This window comes from Macrotis lagotis, chromosome 8 (assembly GCF_037893015.1).
Source record: "Macrotis lagotis isolate mMagLag1 chromosome 8, bilby.v1.9.chrom.fasta, whole genome shotgun sequence".
Classification (NCBI taxonomy): Eukaryota; Metazoa; Chordata; class Mammalia; order Peramelemorphia; family Peramelidae; genus Macrotis; species Macrotis lagotis.
Window position 1 is genome coordinate 32,949,912 of NC_133665.1, and position 25,194 is coordinate 32,975,105.

The window sequence follows — 25,194 nt, forward strand, 5'->3', positions numbered from 1 at the left end:
GAATAGCAAGGGTTCATAAGCTGAACATCCATCAACTTTTTTAAAAAATATATTTTGATTTTTATATTTCAATATTGTTGATTTCCTTTGTAATTTTATGTTAAAATTAAATTATGATTTGAAGAAGTATCATCGGGTATCTTGACCCAAGTCTGTGATCATTGCAACTGGAGGAAGCTGAGGCCTCCATAGGGCTGAATGGGATTGCTTGAGCTCACAAGTTCTGAGTTTTAGGAGGGGCAATTGCCTGCATTGCCAGGTACCAAAATTCTGAGTATTTGGAATTAAAATTCCATCTGACTGCAGTCAACTGGGTAAATCAAGCCAGGTCAGAAATGGAACAGTCAAAGCTTCTATGCTAAACAGAAGTGAAATTGGGACATAGGTTCTATCTACTACATTGTCTTGCCTGGACAGTATCAAAAATGAATGAATGAATGAATGAATGATATCCATAAGTTTTATCCTACTGACATAGAAATCTATGACACAAAATAGATTAGGAATATTTTAAAGTATTAAAGAGTTGTCTGGGGCTCTGCTTCTTATCATATAACTAGTATATTTAGAAGCAGTACTTGAACTCAGGTCTTCTGAACTCCAAAACTGGCCTGTTACTCAATTCTGTCATACTATTTTATTTCTTAGGAGAAAAAAATAACAAGTCCTTAATAAATACTTATTTAATTTAATGTACTCCTTTATGCCAAACATGAATTGATGGATGATGGATGGATTCCTATTAGTTGAGCCAAACCTAAACTACCACTTGTGTTGCAAGGCTCAGTCTCTGAGTTTCCAAAAGGTAAAATGTCTGGACCATTCCTATTGGGGAGTTTGACCTGTGGGCCTCAGTGGTATTGGCCCATGGTTCAGTGAGGCTGCCATCTGGGTCAGTGACAGTAGAGTGTTTAAGCTACCAGGTGGCAAAATGGACCTAACTAAAGGTGGTGATGATGATGTCAGTGCTCTTTAAAACCCCATTCCTGGCTTTTCCTCATAGAGGAGTCACTTTTCTAGAAAATATGATCATATTTATATTGGCACCCAGTTCCCATCTGTAAAATTAGTGTGCTCTATGTTACCTTGCATTGATATTTCAGAACTTATTACACCATCCTTCCATTTACTTGTAATACTTGTCAAGGTATTTTATTTTGTCTAAGGCACTGAAAGTGCTTTGGTTTCCTTTTTTTAAAGAACTGTGCTCTTTAAATAAGTTTCCATTGTATCATGCTATAGCTTTGGTTGGGAGGTGAGAAACTCTATTCTGTTAAGAGATTTTTGCCGTTCAACAGGCTTTATATCCCAGAGGTGTGAGGCAGTGAAGTGGGTCCTATATTGCACTTTCAGCACCACTAGAGGAGGCCTCTTCACTATCATAAAGGACTCAGCTTTCAGCATGGTGGGAGTCTTATTACCAGTGTCTGCCTTCAGAGGAGTTCAAAAGATGAAAAAAAAAAGGCAAGCATACAGAAGTTTCCCAGTTTGGCAAACACCTGAACTTCAACAACAGCCAGAGTTATTAGGTGTGAGCACTGTTGAGAAAGGAAAATCTGGCTCAGCTTTGTAAATTCAGGTGATCTTAAGGAGTTGGGATCCCAATTAGCAAGCTACAGATAGTCTTACTGAACATGCTTTTGTAAGTGTGCATGAAGGTATAAGGAAGAAATAAGAAAGAACAGTTTGTGTGACAACAGTTTTAATTTTCTGATGATTATTCAATCAAGCAATAAATTTATAAGCATTTATTAAGTGCCTCTTTGAACCAAACACTGTGCTAATTGCTAGAGCTACAAAGACAAATATGAAATTGTGCTTGTCTTCAAAGGGGTCACAAATTAATGGAAGAAATGGAGAGCATACGCCCATTATTAAGCACAATGTGACAGGCATTGCAAGTGATCTACAAATTTTCATTTATCTTCAAAACAATCCTATAAACTAGGTGCTTTTTTCCTCTCCATTTTGTAATTGAGGAAAATGAAAGAGACAGAAGCAAAGTACTTTGAATCATATGTACACATATAAATAGACTCCAGATAGGATAGATAGATAGATAGATAGATAGATAGATAGATAGATAGATAGATAGATAGACAGATGATAGATTTAAAAGGTAGGTAGGTAAGCAGGTAGGTAAATAGAGCTTTTGATACAGATAGAGAAAATAAACATATATATAATTTTAAGAATTAGGCACCAGTCTCCAGGGGAGTTTGTGAGACCACACTTTGTGAATATTTTGAAGGATGCTAGAGATTTTGAAAGGAGTTCTTAACTTTTTAAATATGTCATGAAAGCCATTTGCAGTATAATGAAGCCTATGCTTGCCTTCATAGAATATTTTAAATACAGAAAATAAACTTCATAGAATTAATTTTAAAATATTTAATTATGGTTATCAAGCTTTCTTTAAAAATAAGTTCATAAACCCTAAATTAAGAATCTTGGTTAATAGGTCATATAATACCCTTAGCAGATGGCATTTTATCATGACCCATTCTTTCTTCTTTTTTCTTCCTTCTCCAATAACTTTTTTTCCTATTTGCATCTTTTTTCTACCACTTTTATTAGTTACTTTCTCCCCTTCTTTTCTATCTATGGCTTTTTCTTTTCGAGGTTAGCATACAGTATCAATAAACTAAAGAATTCATTGATTATCACCTTCAGCAGCAATTCTAAATATTCACCAACCAATAATTTGACTTCCTTTTACAAAGTGCTACTGCTTTCTATTGATAGAATAAAGCTAGACCTAGAAGAGACTTCTGGGACCAAATAGTCCAACTTCCTTTTTTTTACAGTTAAAAAAAAATCTGAGACCTAGGCAGTCTAAGTGTCTTGTTCCAGATCACATGGAGAGTAAATATCAGAGACAAAATTTGAATCTATCATGAACTGTAGGAAGCCATTGACCCAACCGCCTTAGTTTACAGATGAAGAAACTGAGGCTTTGAGAGATTAAGCAATTGAATAACTCAGAGTCACATAGCTAGTAAGGATCTGAAGCAAGATATTTGTCTTCTTGACACAAGTCCAATTGGTTATCCACTATACTACCTAACTGCATCTGCCTCTAGTGTTACTATTAACACCTGCTTCCTCTTCCCTTTTGTTTATAGATCATGAAGTCATTGTATTGTATATACACACACATACACATATATGTATGTGTGTATGTGTGTAGTAGAATTTTGGAGTAATAGAAATGAACTTTTTAGTCACTTTTTAGCATAATTCCAAATGGTTTTTAATGAACTAATTCCCAGCTCCAAAATATGTGCCCATATTGCCATAGTTCCTTAAAAACTATTTCTAATTTGTGTACCTTTGCAAATTGTCTAGTTATGAGATTAAACTTTAGAATTATTTCTTTATTATTAGGGATATTTTCATGATTAACCCTTCATATGGTTGTTAATAAATGTAAATTCTTTAATATCTTCTCTGACCATTTATTTATTTGGGAATTTCTCTTAGAATGGAATTAAAATTAGCTATTCATTGCTTTTAGAATTAGGAAGGCCTGGATTCACATCCTACCTCTGATAACACAAATTTTATTGCATGCAGATCTGAATCTGAATCCGATATAGAGGAAAACCTACCTCTCCAAGTTGTTGATATGTTGTGATTTTCTTGAATGTCAAGGGCATCTAATATTTTTCATGTTCAAGTAGAGTTTTTTTCTTTCTTTTTCTTTCTTTTTTTAAAGAAAGTTCTCCTGTTTAGGGTATTCTGGAAAGAACAATCAGCAGCTTGACTCCTTAAGGCATCCTGAAATATGGAGGAGGGTATGTTTCCTAAGAAATGTCAAGTACAACTCTCTAAAAAGCTAAGTGAGCCAGAGTCCTGCACAGTATGAGAAAGCATCCTTCCAAGTCCTCTTTGACCTTTAGTCAACCAGGGATAGTCCTTCTTTTGTTATCCCTGACAATGCTGCCCCAATCATTGCTTAACTCTCAACCCCTCCCCATATGGAAAGAGAACACTAGGTGAGATGGCACCAAATGCCATATTGGTCTTGCCTCTAGTCAGACAACTATTCTTGATGAGCTAATTAAAAGAAAATAAGAGAAAGGCCATCATAAAAGGTACTGGAGGTGGAGGACCTTTAGAAGGGACATGTTAGCAAAATATTCCCATCTGGTATTTATAGACTCAATGGCCATGAGCAAAAAAAAAGTAAAGGAATAACTAGTTGTCCATCTGGTAGGAAGAAGAATTTAAGATCATGCTTTGGGAATTTTGTTCTAAAAGGGAAAAAAAATTCATACCACATGGATCAAATCTGGGTAGCAGGACTAAACAATCAAATGCTGCCTCATAAACTGTTTTTAGCCAGAAAGCTGCTTAGCTAGTGATTTTAATAAAGCACATGTCTGTCATTTGAAGTCCATAAGTGTCCCCATATGAAGCACCGCCCCCTAGGATGTACAACCAGCATTACTTTCATTCAGTGACTTTCTTTTTCCAGCCCTAACCGAGAAAATGAAAAGCCAAGCATATTTGTACCCTGAGAGCTGCCTCCACGCCCCATATTACACCTGCAGAGAGACTAAACATTTTAGACTCACAGTTAATTACCCCTTCCAAAAGGACGTGTAAAAAAAAAGGCACAGGAAAGCCCTGTGGAACCCATGGAATATCAATCAAAATGCGAAGAGAATTAATCCCTCAGGATAAATGACTTGGCAGGGAACAGGCCGACTTTTATTAAAGGCCCTGTTGCATTCCCCCACAGTAAGAAAGGGTCTGTTAACATCAAACGTGGAGCCCACATGGATTAAATTAGGTCACTCTTCATGTTACAGTTTTGGGTTTCATAAAGTGCAGCTTGTGGTTGGATTGTATGCTTCAGATCTGAAGAGCTGGTTGATGACTTCCCAAACTCTTCAATATTGTACTACTAGTGATATTTACCGGAGCTCGACCACAGCCCTCTTCAATCTGGCATTAATAATGCATCCCTCAGTTTCTGAGCTCTCTCCGAGTTTCACTTCCCAATAAACAAATATTTGCGGTGTGTCTGTGGGCAGCTCCGCTGCTGGCATGCCTGGCCCTGGACCACATTCCACGAAGAAAGGGGACACAGCTGTGGCCCCTGGGTTAAATGCTGACAGTAATGGGGGTTTCATTGGAACCACCGGGCCTTAAAAGGCTCAGCCTGAACAAGCAGAATGAGGCCTAAACTGGGACCAGATCCCCAAGGGGAAATGTCTTCTAAAGGTGACTTATCTTTGAATTTTTCTCTCACTTCCTCATTCATGCAATGGCTGCAAAGGGTGACTTGGGGGACTGCTGATAGAAGGTGGGTAGGGAAATAGGATGGACAGCCAGCTTTCCCTTGACACATACCTAGACACCTGGTGTTGTTATCTCCCAGAGTGCTTTGGAGCACATATCTTGTCTCTTGGAGGTGCAGGCTGAACAAAGACCCAGAAGTTTCATTATTTATCTTACTGCTGCCAGCATTAGGCACTATTGAAAACAAAGACATCAGCAAGTCCATACCGTCTGTCTTGTTTCACTTAATTCATTTTGTTTGCAGACATAACAAGCATGTTATTTATTTAGTTGTAAGTACATACCAAAGTAAGGATGCATTCACTTTAATCCTCTAATTTAACAAGATCACATACTTCAGGAAGCCAAAGGCATTACACCAAGATTAGAATAAAGAGTTCTGTTTCCTCTTAGATTAAAATAGATATCCTGAATATTTGATTTGTGGTATGTTATTATGTTTGATATTTGGGCTCTCTTGCTGAGGTCTAAATTAGTGTGTTTATTAAATTCTCAGTAAGTGGCATTTTACCCACTGTGTGTACATTTAAAAGCATCTTTCAAGATAAAGTCTGTCATAAAATGGGAAACCTGGTTTACTACCTACATTTCTTCAAATTGAGTGACTGGATTGAGAGACCTAACTTTTTTTTTTTTTAGTTTTTGCAAGGCAATAGGGTTAAGTGGCTTGCCCATGGCCTAATTATTAAGTGTCTGAGGCCAAATTTGAACTCAGGTACTCCTGACTCCAGGGCTGGTGCTCTAACCACTGTACCACCTAGTCACCCAGAGACCTAACTTCTAAAGGAGCTAAAAGACACAAGAAAACTTTGCTCCCCTTGAAAAGGGCTGATGCCCTTTGACTTTGTCCATCCCTCATTCCCTCCCACTTTAATTTTAAGTAGCAGGTAAATAGTGATTAATTCAGCTTCAGTTGTTCTGCCCCACCTACCAAAGGTAAGTTTCCTCTATGATTTCTCCTTGCTTCTTGGAGAGTTTATCAGTGGAATTATTCAAGAACTCTCTCAATTGTGCAAGAGGCAACAAGGCAAATTTTTTGATGGAGTAGAGATGATTATAGACTTATAGATTCATCTTGTACACTATTCTTGGCACAGAAATCATTCTTGTTGGTTTTTCTTTTCTTCCTTTAAGGCAGTGGCCATCTTGCTTTTTTTGTATTTGTATATTTGTGTTTGTATTTGTATATCAGCACTCCTTGTATTTAGCATAGTATGTGACAAAATAAGGAAGCTAAGTGGTAAAGTGAGTAGAGTTCTGGGTTTGGAAACAGGATGACCAGAGTTCAAATCCAGCCTCAGATACTTACTAGCTGGTTATCCTGAACAAGTCACCTTAACTGCTTGCCTCAGTTTTCTCATTTATAAAATGGATATCACATTAGCACCTCTGTTCCAATATTGTTGAGAGGATAAATTAGGAAAATTATAAAATAAGCATTAGAGTGCAAACTACTTGAGGGTAGTGATTGTCTTTTGTCTTTTTTGGCATTCCAGCACTTAACACCATGTCTGTCACAGAATAAATGCTAAATAAATGTTAGCTGTTATTAATATAGGCTTTTTCACTCATTCATTTATTCATTCACTCACCCTTCCCCCCCCCAGTTACTTTGTACTTTTTCTATACATATTTTGTATATATTTTTGGGTACCTCTTTTCTCCTTTAGGCAGCTAGATAGTTCTATGGATAGAACATTGGGCCTGGAGTCAAGAAGACCTGAGTTCAAATCCGCACTCAGACCTTCACCAACCATGTGACTTTGCGCAAGACACCTAATTTTGTTTGCTTTAATCCACTAAATATGGAAATGACAAACTATGTCAATATCTGCCATCAAAATTCCATATAGGGTTAGACACCTAGGTCTGTTTTCTCCTCAGTACCACAATACTCCAAAATGTAAGTTTCTTGATGACAAGAGAATATAAGCTTCAGAAGGCTTGGAATTCTTCTGTTTTAATCTTTATTCCTATTGTCCAGTACAGAGTCCAGGACATGGTAACCACACCATAGTTGCCTAGAAAATTGAATGGAAATTTCAACTCATTGTGCTTTAAGAGTCTTAGAAACTTGCTTGGAGCTTGGAGAGGATCCAAAATTTGTCTGTCTTCACACACCTAATATCCATCAGAGTGGTAGGATTTGAACAAAGGTCTTTCTCTTGCCAAAGCCCACCTTCTACCCACAAAACCCACAGAGGTCATTTTAAGAACAAAATAATGTGTTTACAAAGTTAATAAAAGCCTGTTATATTAACTTTGATCTGGAATTCGGGAGTTGGGGGAGAAGGGGAGAAATATAAAATTCCACATGGTATTAATCTAGTAAAGGAAAATGTTAAGCAACTCAAATAAGAAAAGATGATCAAAACAGTTGAGTCAGTTGTTACTGTTTTTCAGGGATAGTTTCCATCTGGCAGGTTTCAACTTGGCTTGAAAGACTTGGGCAGGGCTGAATAGGTCTAAGGTATAAATGGAGTGGGTAGTGCAGCATGCCATGGGGTGATTTGATGGGCAAGAAAAGATCGCTCCTCCTCACTGATTCCCAAATGTCTTCTCACATGTCTGTCACAGTCTCTGAAATTCCCACATTAGTCATTTCTTTAAGTTAAGTCTCCAGAAGCCTTATATTACCTGGGAGGGTAATACAGAAAAAAGAACATTAGAACTCATCAAACACCTTAATATAGATTTGTTGATCCAATTAACTGACCAATCACCTAGAAAGGCACTGAGGGAATGGCATGAGACACTATTGCATTTTGGTAAGAGGGCTGGAAAACAAAGATCTGGACTATAGTGGGGTGCCACAATAGGGCACAGAAAGACAGGAGAAAAGTGGAGAAATAAAAGGATGCTGAAAAGGGAACAGAGAGGACATGGAGGAAAAAATCAGCTTCTGCCCACTTTACAATATTGCTGGCCCTGCTCTTGGGCTACCCACCTCTGTATATACCATGGCATCCTCATTTTACTAAATGGTCTACCACATCAGTCAGCCCTCTGAGCTAGTCTGGGGATTAATGAACAGCTGCTTGAATAAGACCACAGGCCACTTTCATCTCCAGCACAACAGCAGAGAGCAATCAAGCAGAGAATATTAATAATGAGCCAAACCCTCATTGTCTGAGACTGCAAGAGAAAACTTGGGGTATTTATTTCAGTATGTTTCCATTTTTCACTCCAAGGGCAAGATTCCTTAGTGCTAACTAGATAAGAATGCATCCTATGGAGGATAACTCCTATTTTCAAAAACTTGTACTTCCTTCTCACACAAGAGCCAGATGGTTCTCCAGGCTGTTAGTCAATCACCAAATATTCACCAAGTGCCTACTAGATTGAGACAACATCAGGTACCTGAAAGAGTGCAGAACAGGGAGTTGAATAACCTGAAAAAGGTGAGACCTTGAGCATATCACTGAATCTCTGTATCTCAGTTTTCTCATCAATTAAATAATGAATTTGGATTAGGAGATTTCCAAAGAGTTTTCCAGTTTCAATATTTTTGGTATATCATGATAGATTCTACTACAAAATAACTGTCTATCTAATATTTCTAAATTGGAAAGTGAAAAGAAAGCTGGTCATTAGCATCAAGCAAACTCAAATCATTTGATTGCCTTTACTCAGTTTCTCTCTTGTCTGCCTCTGTCTCTCTGTCTCAATCTGTCTCCCTTTTTTCTATCTCTCTGTTTCTCTGTCTCTCTCAACATTTTCCCCTCTCTCTCTCTCTCTCTCTCTCTCTCTCTCTCTCTCTCTCTCTCTGTACTCTGTCTTTGTCTGTCTTTGTGCCTCTCCATTTTTCTCCCTTTATCTCCGAGTTTCTGTCACTGTTCTCTGCTCTCTCTGCGCTCTCTCTCTCTCTCTCTCTCTCTCTCTCTCTCTCTCATCAAACAAGTATACATAAATGGACAGTCAGAAAGAGGACAACTTGAATCAGAAAGTCAGAAACAAACTTTTTCCTGGTTGTAAATGAGGTGTTCTGAAATCCCATATTAATTCTTTTCATATTCTCTTCACTAGGACATTATAAGAAATGCCATTGTGTTTAGCATTCTGTCCAGTAGGATTTTTTGTTAATCAGTAATGAAATAAGGCTATATATAAGATGATCACTGATGTTTAACACATACATATCCCTGAGACAGCAGAACAGACAAGTGCGACTTCAAACCCAAATGGCTGGCTGAATGGGAAGCAGCTGCCCGGTTCTCACATACTACTGAAAAATCCTGAAGTTTGCACTTGGACTGAATAATACCCAAGAAATCCAGTGAAAACCTATAATGACTTATTTCACCCCATAAAAAGAAGTCAATAGAGGACCCCACCAACAAAGCCAGGGTGATATATAAGGTAGCCTCCCAACATGATCAGAGATGACTGGGCTACATGTAGCCTACAGTACTCCATGTCTAAAGACTACAAGAGTGGTGAGCTCAGCAGGATGGTCAGAAAGCCCCAGGGAAAACAGTAGGTAGCAACTAGCTTGGTACCACAGTGTTCAAATCAGGACAACCCAGGTCCAAAGGCTCTGAAGTTTCTAAGCACTCTTCTCTGAGATGACAAAAAGGACTGTGAACATCTAGCATACTGAACATCAAAAATCCAGTCAAACAGAACCCTGAAAGGTAGGTTTCAACATAAGAACATAGGGAACCCAAGAAAACACTAAATAAGGTCTATCACCTTATCATAGATCACAATAGGGGTGGGCAGTTACTGATCCTAAAATAAAGCACAAATTAAATGATTAAAGGTAGAAATATGACTAAATTTAAAAAGAAAAAAATTATCCAGTGCCAAAAATTATTGCAACTCAAACTGCATAATTGCAACCAGAAACTCAAAGGGAAAAAAGGCCTACTTCAATAATTAAAAGAAATTAAGCAAGATTAAAATGAAATAAAAGCTCTTAAGAAAAGAATTATAGAATAAGTAGCTTAGAAGGGAAAGTGGTAAAACTTACCTAAAACTAGAATAAACAAACAGAAATCAATGACTCTATGAGACAACAAGAAATATTAGAGCAAAATCATAAGAATATAAAAGTAGAAGATAATTTAATACATGTGATATCAAAAATAATTAGGCTGAAAGCACAGGTCAAGGAGAAAGAACTTAAGAATCATTGAACTCTCCCTGCGGCCGCGGGAGGACGGGAGCGGGGCCGGGGCCATGGGGCCAGGGCCGCGGCGCTGCTGCTGCTGCTCGGGAGCCGGGGGGCACTGAGGGCCCGGGGGCTGCTGGAGCCGCGGCCGAGTGCTCTCTTTGGATTGGAATGGTTTATGAAAGACTGTACTTTATCTAATGCTCCAAAGAAGCCTTTGACTGCATACATTCGTTTTACAGTGGAACAACGACCCATATTCAAAGAACAAAATCCAGATTTGAAAAGCAAAGAGATAATAAAGAAGCTTGCTGAAGCTTGGAGGGAGCTTCCAGAATCACAGAAGAAAGTATATGAAGAGGCCACCAAGGCAGATTTTAAAGTATACAAAGAAGAGGTTTCTAAATATAAAGCAGAGCTTAATCCTGAGGAGAAAAAAAGTTTGAAAGAAGAAAAGCGTCGAAAAAGGGCTAGAAAAGAAATAGTAAAGAAAAAAAGGGAGTTAACTGTCTTTGGAAAGCCCAAAAAAACTCGTTCAGGTTATAATATTTTTATTTCTGAACACTTTAAGGAAGCAAAAGGACTTTCATCACAGGAGACGAAGGTTTTAAATGAAGAGTGGAAAGCTCTGTCATTATCTTGGAAGCAGGTATGTATGCAGCTTGCTCAAGATGATAAAATTCGTTATGCAAATGAAATTAAATCGTGGGAAGAAAAAATGCTTGAAATTGGAAGAGAAGATCTTTTACGTTTTAGAAGGCTGAAAGCCAAAATTGGAAAACACCTTGAAGAAATCTATTGATGCTTGCATCTTCATAATGAATATGATAAATACTGAAGGAACCAATCAGGTTTCACTATATTGGACGGCAAAATTTCAAAGAATGATGTTGGTGAACATTTTATATTGATCTCTTTTTGTTAACGCACGGACTTCAGCCAGTATGCTGACATATTTTTTTATTAGCACCTAGTTATGGATACTGTGCTGGTATATACTCAGTTGACGTTCAGACAGAATTTGCTTTTGGAACTACTGAATGCCAAAAAAATTCATCTAGGTATAGGAGAGTTTAATTTTACCCTTGGCTAAAGGTAAATCAAACTGTGAAATATTTTTGATACTGGATGATGACAAGAAAGTAGTCTTGTTTCCTAATGAGGAAATAAGTATTTGCTTTTCTCAAATTGTCTTAAATTATAAAAGGCACAGTGGTCTAAACTATCACTGTAGTGTATTTTTAACTGGCCTGGGTAAATTTCAATACCTAGGCAGGTTCTAATTCCTAGGTAATACTAGCTTATGTAGTATTTAGAGATGACGAGTAGACACACATAGAATTGCTGATTTCATTTATGACTTTTTTAAAAAAAAAACTACTGAAGGATATTTGTAAATGTTTCTGTCCATCCTTTTTTTTGTAAAGTAAAAAGATTATGCCAACTCTGTGCACATTTGTGTTTATATCACAGAGAATAAAATCTTCTAATCCATTCTAAAAAAAAAAAGAATCATTGAACTCCCTAAAAACTATGATTTACAAAAAACAAACAAACCTGGACACTATATTTCAAGAAATCATAAACAAAAATGGAATAATGTAAAGAAAAAATATTTAATGCTTCCAGAAAGGAGCTTGAGTACCAAGGAAGTATTGTCAGAAATAGGCTGCCAAATTATGGAAAGGGCTGATCCTTTAAGCCATCCTCCAGATCTCAGAGTTTTTTCTTAGGTTTCCTCATCTCTCAGTAGTAAGTCCTTCTCTTACTCTTTAGGTATCAATCCTCCAGCCAAAAGAAGACTCCAAAAATCCTACAAACGCCACAGTCATGTATTTTCATCCCCTGACTCTAAGTCCTATGTCCCTTCTACCTTCCTTGAAACCTCAGTCATGTTTTTTTGCTTGTCTCTGACCCTCCATAGCCTATCAGCTACAATTATCTTGTCAATTCTTTCTTTTAAGTATCTCATTCATTCGTCATTTCCTTTTCATCCAGATTACTATCACCCTAGCTAATGTTCTGATAATATAGAAAAAATTAAATGGTTTTTAATTGCTACTAGGATAGTCTTCAAACTCAACCTAACATTCATGACCTTCCAAAAATCTGGCCTTTATATTTTAGCTCAAACCAATTCCCTACACCAATTCTCTTGTCCAGCCAAAATAGTTTGTTCACAAAGAATCTCAAGTGAATCTCCCTGTAATAGCCAACATGTCTTCATAAAGAACAGGTCATGCCAGACTTAACTTTGTTTCCTTTTTACAGTCTTTTTTTAGACAGGTGACCTAATAATGCCATATTTTTAAAAGGACAGAGTACATCTAGATTTCAGCAAATAATTTGACAGAATCATTCATGCTAACCCTGTCTCTTAAACAAAAATAGAGAAGAATGTTAATTTTTCTCTTCTGGATTCCTTTGTATTTTCAAGGATTCACTAGTTCTAGGACTAGACTATCCTAGAACTAGTGAGTCCTTGAAAATACAAAGGGCCCCCAAATTATCCTCAATTAAATTTCTATAAGGTAGCAACCCACTACCTTTGACCTACTGTCCCAAAAATGAACACCTTGGTTTGGAGTCCCCAGAAAGAAAGTTACTACTCTTCCTCATGTTCTTAAACACACACACACACACACACACACACACACACACACACACACATATATATATATATATATATATATATAAAATGAAGCTACTGCCATGCTTGTGAACTTTTCATTGAAAATCAGTCATAAAGAATTAGCTTTTAGAAAGGATATTTACAAAGATGATATAATATCAGTTGGTTTAACACATTTTTCACAGAAAGGTTGGTGTGTATTCTCACAAAAAGTGTTTAACAGAGACCAGATAGAAGAAATAAATGATACTTTTTATTTTTTAACAAATAAATTAATAATGAACAAAAATAAAAACAGAGTTTTTACAGAGTAATAGCAGATTAATTTCAATGAGTAATCTAACATTAATTTTTTCTTTTAAAAATATTTATTATTAACCAACCCACCTTATCACATAATTCTCCACTCCTAGACTAAAAAAATGCTCTGTTCTAACCAATATGCATAGTCAGTCAAAACCAACCAAAGAGTTGTTTATGTCTAAGAATGTAGATTTGGTTCTAGACTTCTAGTCTATCACATCTCAGCCAAGAGATAGAAGGTATATCTCTTCCTCAGTCTTTTGAAGTTATGATTAGTCCCTGCTTTGGCCAGAGTCAGAGTTCTGAGATCACTGGAAGTTATTTATTGTCACATTATTGTTGTAGTCATCACAAAGATAGTTGTAATGGACCTTTTAACTTCATCCTGTGTCAATTCATACAAGATTCTCTGTATTTTTCTGAATCTATCATATTTCTTCTTTTTTATATTATAATAAAATTCCATTATAGCTACATATACATATTTGTTCAGTTATCCAAATTGATAAACATCTATCATTTCTAGTCTTCCGTGAGAAGTAGTATTTCTATAAATATTAAGCAATACTTTTCTAATATATTGATTTTACTATTAATGAAATGTATTTCAAATACCATATTTCTTTGTCGAATGTAATAATCAGAAGAAGTAGTATAAGATGCATTACAAGAAATCCAGGAAGAAAATGTAGGAAACTCAGGAATGTAAGAAAACTCAGGAAAACTCATAATATTGAATAAATATGCTCTCAAAACATCAGATATATATTTTAATATAATTCAATAAGCATTTCTTAAATTCTTTCTATAGGCAAGGCACTATACTAAGCAATGTACATGCAAGACAAAAATAGATACAGCTCCTACCTTCAGGGAAATTACATTCCACTGGGGAAATATAACTAATACATAAAAGGAGCAAATACGTAAGTAATTTCATGGCAAGGGTGGGGCAGAGGATTTGAAAAAAATCTATAATATAAGACTGTGTCTGAGCAGGCCTTGGAAGGATTTGTAAATTTTAAGAAGTAGTGATAAAGTAGGAGAGCATTCCAATCATAGGAGAAAACTTATGTAAAAGGCATGAAGGCAAAAAAATGAAATTTTATAAATGGAGAATAGTAAATAGGATAGACTGTCTGGAATGAGTAAGAGGGAATAATATAAAATAATTCTGGAAATTTAAGGTAATCAGACTACAGAAGAGGGGAGTCTAAAAACATGGTTTATGATTAAGAGAAGTTGGGGAGGAAACCTGATAATAATAGTAAATAATAGCTAACATTTTCATATCACTTAAAGATTTTATTCTCAAAAGAACTCTGTGAGGTAGAATTTAGAGTATAATGACTTACCCAAGGTTCACATAGCTAGTAAGTACTTGAGATCACATTTAAACTCAGTTGTTTCCTAGTTTAGCTCCAGCCCTCAATGATATGCCACCTAATTTTCCTGATATAGTCTAAGAAGAAAACAAATTCTAAATGGAGGGGCCCTAGACTAAGAGTTGAAGACAAATGACACATTTCTGTCCCTTCAGTAGCCACAAACCTGCACTCATGTTGCTTTTCACTCCTACAGAAGAGGAAAAGAATCTTAGAGCTGGGAGAAACCTAAAAGGCTTTCTAAAACCTAAAAAAGAATCCCTTCCAAACATTCTACCCCCCAAAATTGTAGATAACCTTCACTCAATTGCCTCCAATGAAGGGGAAAAGTTATTTTGTTTTGTTTTGTTTTGTTTTTATTGGGAACAGGAGACAGTTGGATGTTTGTTTATTTTTTTCCTTAATATAAAACCTAAAACAATCTCTTCAGTTTCCATCCATTGCTCCAAGTTACCTCTTCCATGGTTTCACATGATGAGAATATATGGCATTCTTTTTACTCCATCTCTCTAATCTCACTCTACAGAGATCAAATTTGGTTCCACAGGGGACATCCCAGCAACTGTGTGATTTCAGAAGTTCCCCTCAGCACCCTTATCCCTACTTTTCCTTTATAGTTCTGAGTTCTTCACTGATATCTGACATTTCTTTAGCAAGAGAAAATCTCTGAGTTGGTCACCAGTATCTAGAAGGCAACAGAGTACAGGAGAAGAAAGAAACTGCTCAGAAAGCGCAATTTTGCCTCAGGTCAGCCTTATTTCTCTTCCACTAGGCAGGGACAAACAAAGGCCATGCCAAGAAGTATTTTTGTCTCACAGCTGCCAGCACCAACAACTCGACTTCTCATGACATATGAAGTTCTCTTATTTAATTCCCTATAACTTGCAAAAGGTAGCATTCCCAGGAGGTTTGTTAATGGAGGTATCACTGTACAGATTATAAAACTGTCATAGAGGCAAGATACAGTAGTTTGAGGTGGGTGAGAGGGGGAGGAAGTTAAGGAAAACTCAACTTAATAAGACCAGTGCTGGAAGCCTTATATGCTAAATGTAGAGCATATGATACATTTTTTTAAGGTTTTTGCAAGGCAAATGGGGTTAAGTGGCTTGCCCAAGGTCACACAGCTAAGTCTGTTAAGTGTCTGAGGCCGGATTCAAACTCAGGTACCCCTGACTCCAGGGCTGGTGGTCTATCCACTGTGCCACCTAACCACCCATCTGATACATTTTTGACTCATGTTATTGAAAATTTTCTCTCAATATTTTACTTCTGACCCTGCCAGTTGATTAATCTGTATTCAATAACCTTTGCCACTTAACCCATTTCTGCCTCAGTTTTCTCAAATGTAAAATAGGGATAATAATGGCACCTACTTCTCACAATGATGGATTCACACAACTATGGAGTGAGATAATATGTAATGAGATAATATGTAAAGTGATTTGCACAATGTCACTTGTTCTCTTCCCTTTGTACTCCTTAGGGTTATCAACCATCTCTCAATTGATAAATCTGATGGCTTTTTCTCATTTTCATCCTTCTAAATTTCTCTTCAGCTTCTGACATTGTTACCCATCCCATCCTCCAGAAAACTCTTTCCTCCCTTAGCTTCTTTTCTTTTGCTGCTTCCCCCCCCCCCAATATTTCTCACTTTCATTTCCTAGATCATCGGCTATATTAGGTACCATATGAAGACTTAATAGCTTAGTGGATAAGATAGTTCCTACAGTGAACTCAAAGTCTAAAAAGGAAAAGAATAAAAAAGGTTAAAGGGTATGAGACAGACATAGATAATCACTCCATAGTTGTGTGAATCCATCATTGTGTATACTGACTCTTCCAATTCAGATAATTCATCTCTGACCTTGAGAGGTATTTTTTGTTGTTGCATGATTCAACACCTGACTGCTTCCCCTGTGATGAGCTTTTCCAAACTAAATTAGGCAGGTTCACCAACAATAGCTATGGTCTCCATCATTAGATCCATAGGTTTAATATATGTTTTTTGAAGTGAATGTGGGAAATAAGGGAGAGGGAAGAGTTAACAATAACTCCAAGGTTGTGAACCAAGATTACTGTGAGATTAATGGGACCCCTAACAGAAAGGGTGAAGTAAGGCATAGAAGTGGGTTTGTGAAGAAAGATAGAGTTCTATTTTTCATATGTCAATTTTTAGATGCTTATTTGATATCCTAGTGGAAATATCTAGTATCCATTTAGTAACAAAAGACTTTTAACAGTCCCCATGTCCAAATCATGCTTCCTATTCTCTTGCCATTAATCTCATCTCCTCACCTCGACCATAATCCTTTCAAAAGGAAATTGGAACTCTGTTCCTCAGAAGGTTTACTCTCATAAGTGAGTTTTCACCACATCTTGATAAGCGCCAGGCCTTCATGTAACTTAATTATCACATTTTCAAAATATGCCATTGTGGACATACTCTCCTTCATTCCTTTATGAGTTGTCTTTCCCAATAAACTGTAAGCACTCTGAGGAGAGGGATTGTCTTGTTCATGCATGCTTATATCCATTATACTTAGCACTGTGCTTAGCTTATAACAAATGCTTAATATGTATTATCTATCATTCGATTGAAATGGAGACATGGAGGAGAGAGGGTTATATATGCAGTTTTAGGAATCAGCTGCACAATGATGGGAACTGAACCCAAGGGAGATAATGAGCTAACCAATGAAGTGAGTAGAAGAAAAGATGTGGTAGAATAAATCCCACACATAAGTAGTAGAATATATATGATGGTCCAGAAGGAAAATTGAGAAGTGGTCCTTCTCAGTCAGGGAGAAAGAGAATTAAAATAAATCCATGTCACAAAAATCCAGGAAAGGGAAAATATCCAGGAAAGGAGGGTGATTAACAATGTCAGACTGCAGATATGTCAAGAAGCATGAGTTTTGAGAGGAGAAATAAAACCTTTGGGTTAAAAATAATTGAGAGATTATTGTTAACCTTAAAGAGAGCAGTTTCAGTGAGTGGGAGGTAAGGAAGGGGAATCAAAGATTGTAGATGGCATTTCTAGGATCTGGGCCACAAATATGTAGTGTGGTAAAATATAGATGATAGCTCAAGTTGATGGTAGAATGAAAAAAAAATTGTTTTTCAAGAATAACGGGCAAAGAATCAATGGACAAGAGTTGTTGAAGATTAAGTAAAATATAAGATTATTAAAAGGATAAACTGGAAGTGAGAGAAAGGAGATGAAAGGAAACCATACAGAGAGAGAGAGAGAGAGAGAGAGAGAGAGAGAGAGAGTGTGTGTCTAGGGATAGGGTCTTTTTGGGGGATAAGGGAGTCAAGTTTCTGTGAGTATAAGACAGAAGTTTATGAGCAAGCAGTCTAACAGTAATTGCCTACCAATAAGATGAAGAGCTTGGTGGAACTACCTAGTCTCTCCCTGATAATTTTACAGACTTTTGGGGGCAAGGTCACACAAGTAGTTAAAATCAGAGGCAAGATTTTTGCCAACATTCTCAGACTTCAGAGCTAATGTTCTTCCCACTATGCTATATTGGGGTTCCAGAGGGCAAAATGGAAGAGGTGATGCACTGAATTGGTTCAGATTAAGCTAGTCCATCATTTTCAGTTCAATTGGCAATCTTATTCCCACCCTTCACCTATTGGGAACAAGTTAAGAGTAGAGAAGAAGATTTAAACAAAAAAGAGGAATAATTGAAGATGATATAGGTGTATTTGTCAATTGGCCTATAATGAGTAAAAAGAAACATCAAATCTATACTATTATATTATTAACTTTTTCCCTTTGACTACCTCCCACTTCAGCCTCATTATCAATCCTGAGAATTATGGATAGAATGAGAAGATCTGAACTTGACTCTGAACTTTCCAAATATATGATCTTGAATAAGTCATTTCCCTCACCATGGGCAGTTCACAGACACATGGGGTACGTCAAGGCCATTTCATTACCTATAATATAAGGGTCAAAACAAATCTTCCTATTTTTAAATTGAAGGAGTCTTGTGAGAGAAGGTTCAATTTTTTCATTTGTAAAATGCAGATGATACTAGCTCCCATCTCATTGGGCTGTTGCGATGATCAAATGTGATAATATTCATAAAACACTTTGAGAACTACATGACATTATTATTTATTGTTAATTATTGCTAATTAACTAAAGGTCATTGATTGTTGTTATTATAGAAGCTATATTTTTTTTCTCTTTGTAAGCCTCTAGAAAGCATTCTTTTCAAATGCTTTGGTGGTGTCAAGTAGCCACAGTGACTTTTGCAGTCATGATACAGTAAATAAATGTAAACTTTACTAGAAGTAATGATAATTGGATAAATTTTATTCATGCTGTCATACCATGCTCCCAAAACTTGAAATGCATCCTAAGTTTTAGCTGTGTTTTTGTGGCACCAAGAAAAGAATATTACCTCTAGAGTCAGAGTCTTGAATTCCAATTCAGGTTTAGCCATTTATTTGGCGAACTCATTTGGGCAACTCATTTGACCACTCTAGCCCTCAGTTTCATGATTTATAATATTAGGGGGAGCAAACTAGATGTCCTCTGAGGTCCTTTTCATTTTTAAATCTATGATTCCAGAATTTACCTCCATTCTCAGAGAAAAATAGGTTGCTTGAAACTATACTTTTGAAAAAATACCCCAAAATAAAAAGATAATCTAGCACTGAGGTCACAATAGATTTCACAGCATCTCTCACAAATGACCAACATTTCTTTTTTTTTTTTAGGTTTTTGCAAGGCAAATGGGGTTAAGTGGCTTGCCCAAGGCCACACAGCTAAGTAATTATTAAGTGTCTGAGACCGGATTTGAACCCAGGTACTCCTGACTCCAAGGCCGGTGCTTTACCCACTACGCTACCTAGCCGCCCCCAACATTTCTTATATGGCTTGATACAAGCTAGGGTCCCATAAATTGAGGCCACTGGGGCACTCACCAAAATGGAAAGAGTAGTGTTTTTGTTCTTGAACTAGACAAGCATCTTTGGAATTACCAGGAAGAGAATCCTGAATTTCATTTACCTTGAGTCAAACTAGAAGGGTTGTGAATGTATTTAAGGATATTGAAGAAGAATATAAAAGTGGTCCCTTTGAAGTCTCAATTGGTAAACCTGAAACTTTTTCAGCTAAGAAAAATTGAAGACCAAACTACTACTTTATACCTCTAGACAAAGCGGAAAAGGAAAGACAGAAATTATGGTATAAGAAATTTAAATAGTCATTATGGAAACAACCAAAATTACTCATCTATAGGGGAAACCATAATGAAAATTGACATTGGGGTAGAGAAAATAGATTGAAGCTCCCAGGGGGTATCAAATATTGAGAAAAAACTGAGATTGACAATAAAAAATTTTATGTGATTTTCTGTAGACCTATCTCTCTTCTATATAAATATACAAAACAAATAATCACCCAGTATGGAGATTTAGAATTTCAGCCTTTGGAAGTAGCCATATATTCAGTGATGAAAAATATTTTAATTCCATGGAAGGACTTTCAGAAAATACATTTCAGAAGAGTCTTCAAATGTTGCTTGGAGGGAGTTGAGGCTTCAAATACCAGGGATGCAACCAAGGGAGAGAAAGAAAGAAAAGGTTAGATTTAGATTAATATTTCTTAAATTATATTCTCCATAATTGTGTTTTGAGTCAATATTTCTTAATTCAATTACTATATATTTATTAGACCCAACAATAAAAAGGAACAGAGAAAATAAGTCCAGTGCTTTAAAATGATGTTATTTTTTAATGATTCAATCAATGAATGAGCATTCATTAAGGACTTACAAAGCACTAGGAATTCTTCTAAGTGCTCAGGATATAAAGAAAAGGTAAATATAGTCTCTGTCTACATTTTGATTGAGCATATCACAGATAGCCAGATACATATATGATATATACAGAATAAGTGATAGGTAGGCCACGAGGGGAAGCCAATGAAGGCACTAGGAAAGGTCTCCTGTAGAGGGTAAAATCTGAGTTGAGTCCTAAAGGGACCCAGGAATTTTAAGTGTTGGAATTAGAAGCAAAAGTTTTTCAGGTAGGATGACAGTCAATGAAAAAAATCATAAAGATATAAAGATAGAGTGTCATATGTTAGGAATAGCAAGCAAGAAGTATGGCTAGATTTTAGACATAAGGAATCAAGTAATTTCTTAAAAGACCAGAAATAACAGAAGGATCCATATTATGAAGGGCTTTAAAGGGTAAATAAGTTTATAATTGATCCTAGAAGGGAGCTTCTGGTGTTTATTGAGTAGGACATATATTAGAGATGTAATGCAAGAAGACAAAATTTGACAACTGATTGGATATCTAGGGTGAGAGTAAAAAACCAAGGATAACAATGAAAAGGGAATAGCAAACTTAAGAGTCCATATCTGGTGTGATTAGGAAAATAACTCTTTTTACTAATGCTAAGGAATCATATACACTCCAAACCCAAAGTATTCAGGTGACAGAAATATATTTGACAATACTATTGCTTTTTAAAAGAAGGAACTTTGCTTTTTTGGTTTACCAGAAATCTCAGAAGTCAGAAAACTCAGAATTAAGATGGAAACTCATACTTTTTTATCTTGATCATCTTCGACTGATTTTCATTTGTAAGTCATTGCTATAAAATTTGAAGTAACTGAATGACTGGAACAAATCAGTCGAAGATGATCCATTTAAGAAAATATAAATCAACTAAATCTATGTGGTATTTTTAGTCTTCTCTCATTATTATTTCCTTTATTCCTCTCTAAAGGAAGGAAGGAAGGAAGAAAGGAAAGAAAGATTCAGTTATGAGGCCCTCTCAGAAATGTGATATAATAGAAAGTTGCAAGGATCTGGAGTCAAAGGAGTTATGGTTCAAATTTCATTTTTGTCAGCTTCTATCTGTGTGACCTTGGACAAACCATTGCATTTTTCTGAACCTCAGTTTATTCATCTTTAAAATGAAGGAGCTAGCCTAGATGATCTTTGCCTTCCCTTACAATTCTATATCTATGATCCTAGAGTAATTTTTAAATTTTGGGGGAAAAAATCTGAAACACTTGAATATCTTCAGAAAGAAGTTTTACCCAAAAGAAAAAAGAAAAACAACAGATAGAAACTAGATTAAGACCATACGCTCATGTCATTTGAACCACCAAATGAATCTCAGACCCTTGGTATTGACCTTGACTGGAGCTAGTGACCTAGACTTCAAAAACTATGCTACCATTAAGAGATAGATACATTTCACTCTTACCCAATTTTCAAATATAAGTAATTCTTAAAATTTAATTTCAAAGGATTACATAAACCAATTTAGTTAAATTTATCTTCAAAATCTGAAACCTTATAGCTAATATAAATAAATTAAATACTAATAAATTATTTCAAAAATTACCATTTATTAGAGAACTATTATAATGTTTAGCCCTTGAAGGAATTACAACTTGATCTTTCCAAAATTTAAATGAAATTTCAAGTGAAGAACATTTAAGACAATGTGATATTTTCCTTTTTGAACTTTTTTTTGGAACGGAATTTTTTTATGAGAACTGTAACAATTTTGTCCTCATGCTTCAGGATAAAATAATTGAGCAATAAGTAATATATTACTTTTAAGAATCATTACTTAAAAGAATGTCTTTTTTTAAAAAACTTGAAATTTTACATTTAGAGCTGAAAAGAACCTCAGAAGTCAGTTAGTTCAACATGTTCATTTTATATATGAGGAAACTGAAGCCTAGAGAAGTTAAGAGATTTGCTTAAGGACATATGGGTAGTAAGTATCAAATAATCTGATTCTATTTCCTATTAACAAAAATGAATGTAGAATGTGGCCATGGAATCAGGTCTGGCAAGAAGAGAGTTGTTATTATACTATCTTACTACCTCAAATTGACTTTGTCAGTCTGAATTTAGCATTCACATCTTTTCAAACAAAAAAGCAAGCCATTGACATTTAGCAAGATCTTGGTTTGAAATAAAATTTTTTATAAAGGACCTGGGAGTAGAGGCCCATTGTCATAAACCATTTTGAGATATATACCTCTATCACCTAAAATTCATACATTGGAAATATCTTCCTCTAAAAAATAGCACCAAATAGAATAATGATCAAAGATACAAAGGGAAATAATAGTGCCTTTATGAAGCATAATATAACCAAATATTGGGAAAAAGAAAAAAGAATTGGGAAGAGTATAGATAAACAAAATATTCCAGTGACATAAAAAGTCTAAATACTGTTGGGGCCAGGAATACCAGAGAGCTCAGACATAGATGCTTTAGGGTGATTGAAATCTCCCTGCACAGTAATTACAAATGTGCCAGGAGCCAATGGTCCAAAGACTGGAACAGTAGCATTCAGAGCAGCCTTTGGGTTTTAGAAGTCCCTAGCAGTCTGATCTGAACCACCCCCAACCTCTGATCGAAAGGTGCTTAAAATTTTCCAGTACTCTGAAGGCAGACACACCAGAAAAAAAGGAAACTAGCAGCAGGATCAAGACCTAATAAGGCTCAACTACTCCCCTGAAGAACAGGAAAAGGAACTAAAGATAGAGATTTTGAGTAAAAAGAAAAATATACTAAAAAAAAAAACAGAAAAGGAGCTTTAAATGAGGGGAATTGAAGGAGAATAAATAACATAGAACAGAACATAGTGAACCTTACCTAAGTAATGTGCTTCCTGAAAATTAGAAAGGACTAAATAAAAATCAATGATTCCGTGAGAAACAAGAAATATTAGGAAATTAAAGAAAATTAATATGCCTACTATCAAAAATAATTGAGCTTAAAAACAGTAGGAAGGAGGACAGAGAAAGAGAAGGAGGAGGAAAAGGATAGAAGAAGAAAAAGGGGAAGGGAAAGGAGAAAGAGAAAGGGAAGAGAAAAGAGGAGGAGGAAAATGTGAAGAAACCTAGAAACCCTCATAAGTATAATTTAATAGAACCAAAGGGAAAGTGAAAAAAGAAAGAATCTATGAGTTGTCTCCTTGAGGAATCCCAGTAATGTCACAGCCAACATCCAAAGCTTTTGAATCAAGAAAAGAATGTTTTAAGGAACTAGAAATAGTTCAAGTAGTCAGTGAGCCACAGTCAGAATCACACAAAACTATACCACTATAAAGGAGGTACAATTTTCAAATACAATGTTTCAAAAGACAAAAAATAAAGACTTAAAACCAAAAATAACTTACCCTGAAAAACTAACTATAATTCTACAGAGGAAAAACTGATCTTTAATGGATTTGAAAGAAACTTAGAAAGTAAAACTGATCTTTCAGGAAGAACTCTAATTAGGGAATTGAAAGGAAATGCTAAGCTAACTGGGCTCAATGAGTTCAAGTTATTACATCCAAATGAAATATCTTTCATTGCTTTGGAAAATCCATCAAAAAAGGTTGTTGAGCTGCTTTTGTGATCTTTGAAAGAAGTTGGGAGTTATGACAGTGTGATAATACAGTTATAGGATTGGGAATCAGCATATATTCTCATCTGGTTAAAAATTCAGGTTAGTAGAATCTACATATCATAGTACAGTGGTGTTGAAATCAATTTCTAGCAAAATTACAGAACATAAATTGAAAGGAGAGTTCATAAGTATTTGGAATGCTAACCTAATGATCACTTAGTACCTATTGAGTTTATAAAAATGTATATTGTCAGATTAATATGTGTAAAGAAGGAATGTGTTTGTTGATTTTCAGCCTAGGGTCTCAGGATGGTAAAACCCTCAGTTCTTCTTTTACACAAATAGCTCTTATTAGCTTCTCTGTTAACAAAGAACAGACTAGATGACTATAAATAGTGACAAAATAGGACAGACCAGGATATGGGGTGGTAGGGGGAAGCAAAAGGAAGGATTAGAGAGACGGATTAACATTAAGATGAAACCCTTTTTTGGTACTTGGACAAGATAGGCAATAATCTCTCATATACCTGTGCAGCAGAAAGATTGCTCCATTTCAGTACAGTAGAATGATCAGTGTGTCAAAATGAGCCAGTTTATGTTTTGGAAGGCTTCTCATTCACAAGGAAAAGCCCAACTCTAGTTTCTATACTGACATGCTGACATGAGACTCTTAGATCATCATTTGCTCCTATGACATCAGAAGAGAGGATTATAGCAATCCAGTAGATGTCCTTTTTTTTTTTTTTTCTTTCAGGGACTGCATGGGAAAGGCCAGGTAGGGATAGTTCACTTTTGGGGATGACAATCTAAGTCCACTTCTGAGGATTTCTGAAGGATAGTCCTATGAAACTGCATGCTGCAATATGCCAAAAGAGATTTGATTCCTTATAAACCAAGAGAACACAAAGCCAAAACTCTACTCCCCTGCCCTCAGGCAGGTGAGCAGTCTGTTCTCTGTGTTCTCCCAGCCTATGAGTAGGTGAACAAGTCTCCCAACCTCACTGAAAAACTAAAAAATGAGAGGGGTTTGAACAAAATATTTTCAGGAATTC

The 25,194-nt window shown here is 36.0% G+C and overlaps 1 long non-coding RNA gene and 1 pseudogene across 1 annotated transcript; one reads left to right on the forward strand and one right to left on the reverse strand.

The window, feature by feature from the left end:
- Positions 1–7,409: 7,409 nt before the first annotated feature.
- Positions 7,410–24,757, reverse strand: LOC141494735 (uncharacterized). Its single transcript, XR_012470553.1, has 3 exons — positions 24,670–24,757; positions 20,166–20,302; positions 7,410–7,947 (listed from the first exon to the last, which is right to left on the reverse strand). It is a non-coding gene; the product is annotated as an uncharacterized LOC141494735 (long non-coding RNA).
- On the forward strand, positions 9,683–11,225 carry LOC141495051 (transcription factor A, mitochondrial pseudogene; annotated as a pseudogene).
- Positions 24,758–25,194: the final 437 nt, after the last annotated feature.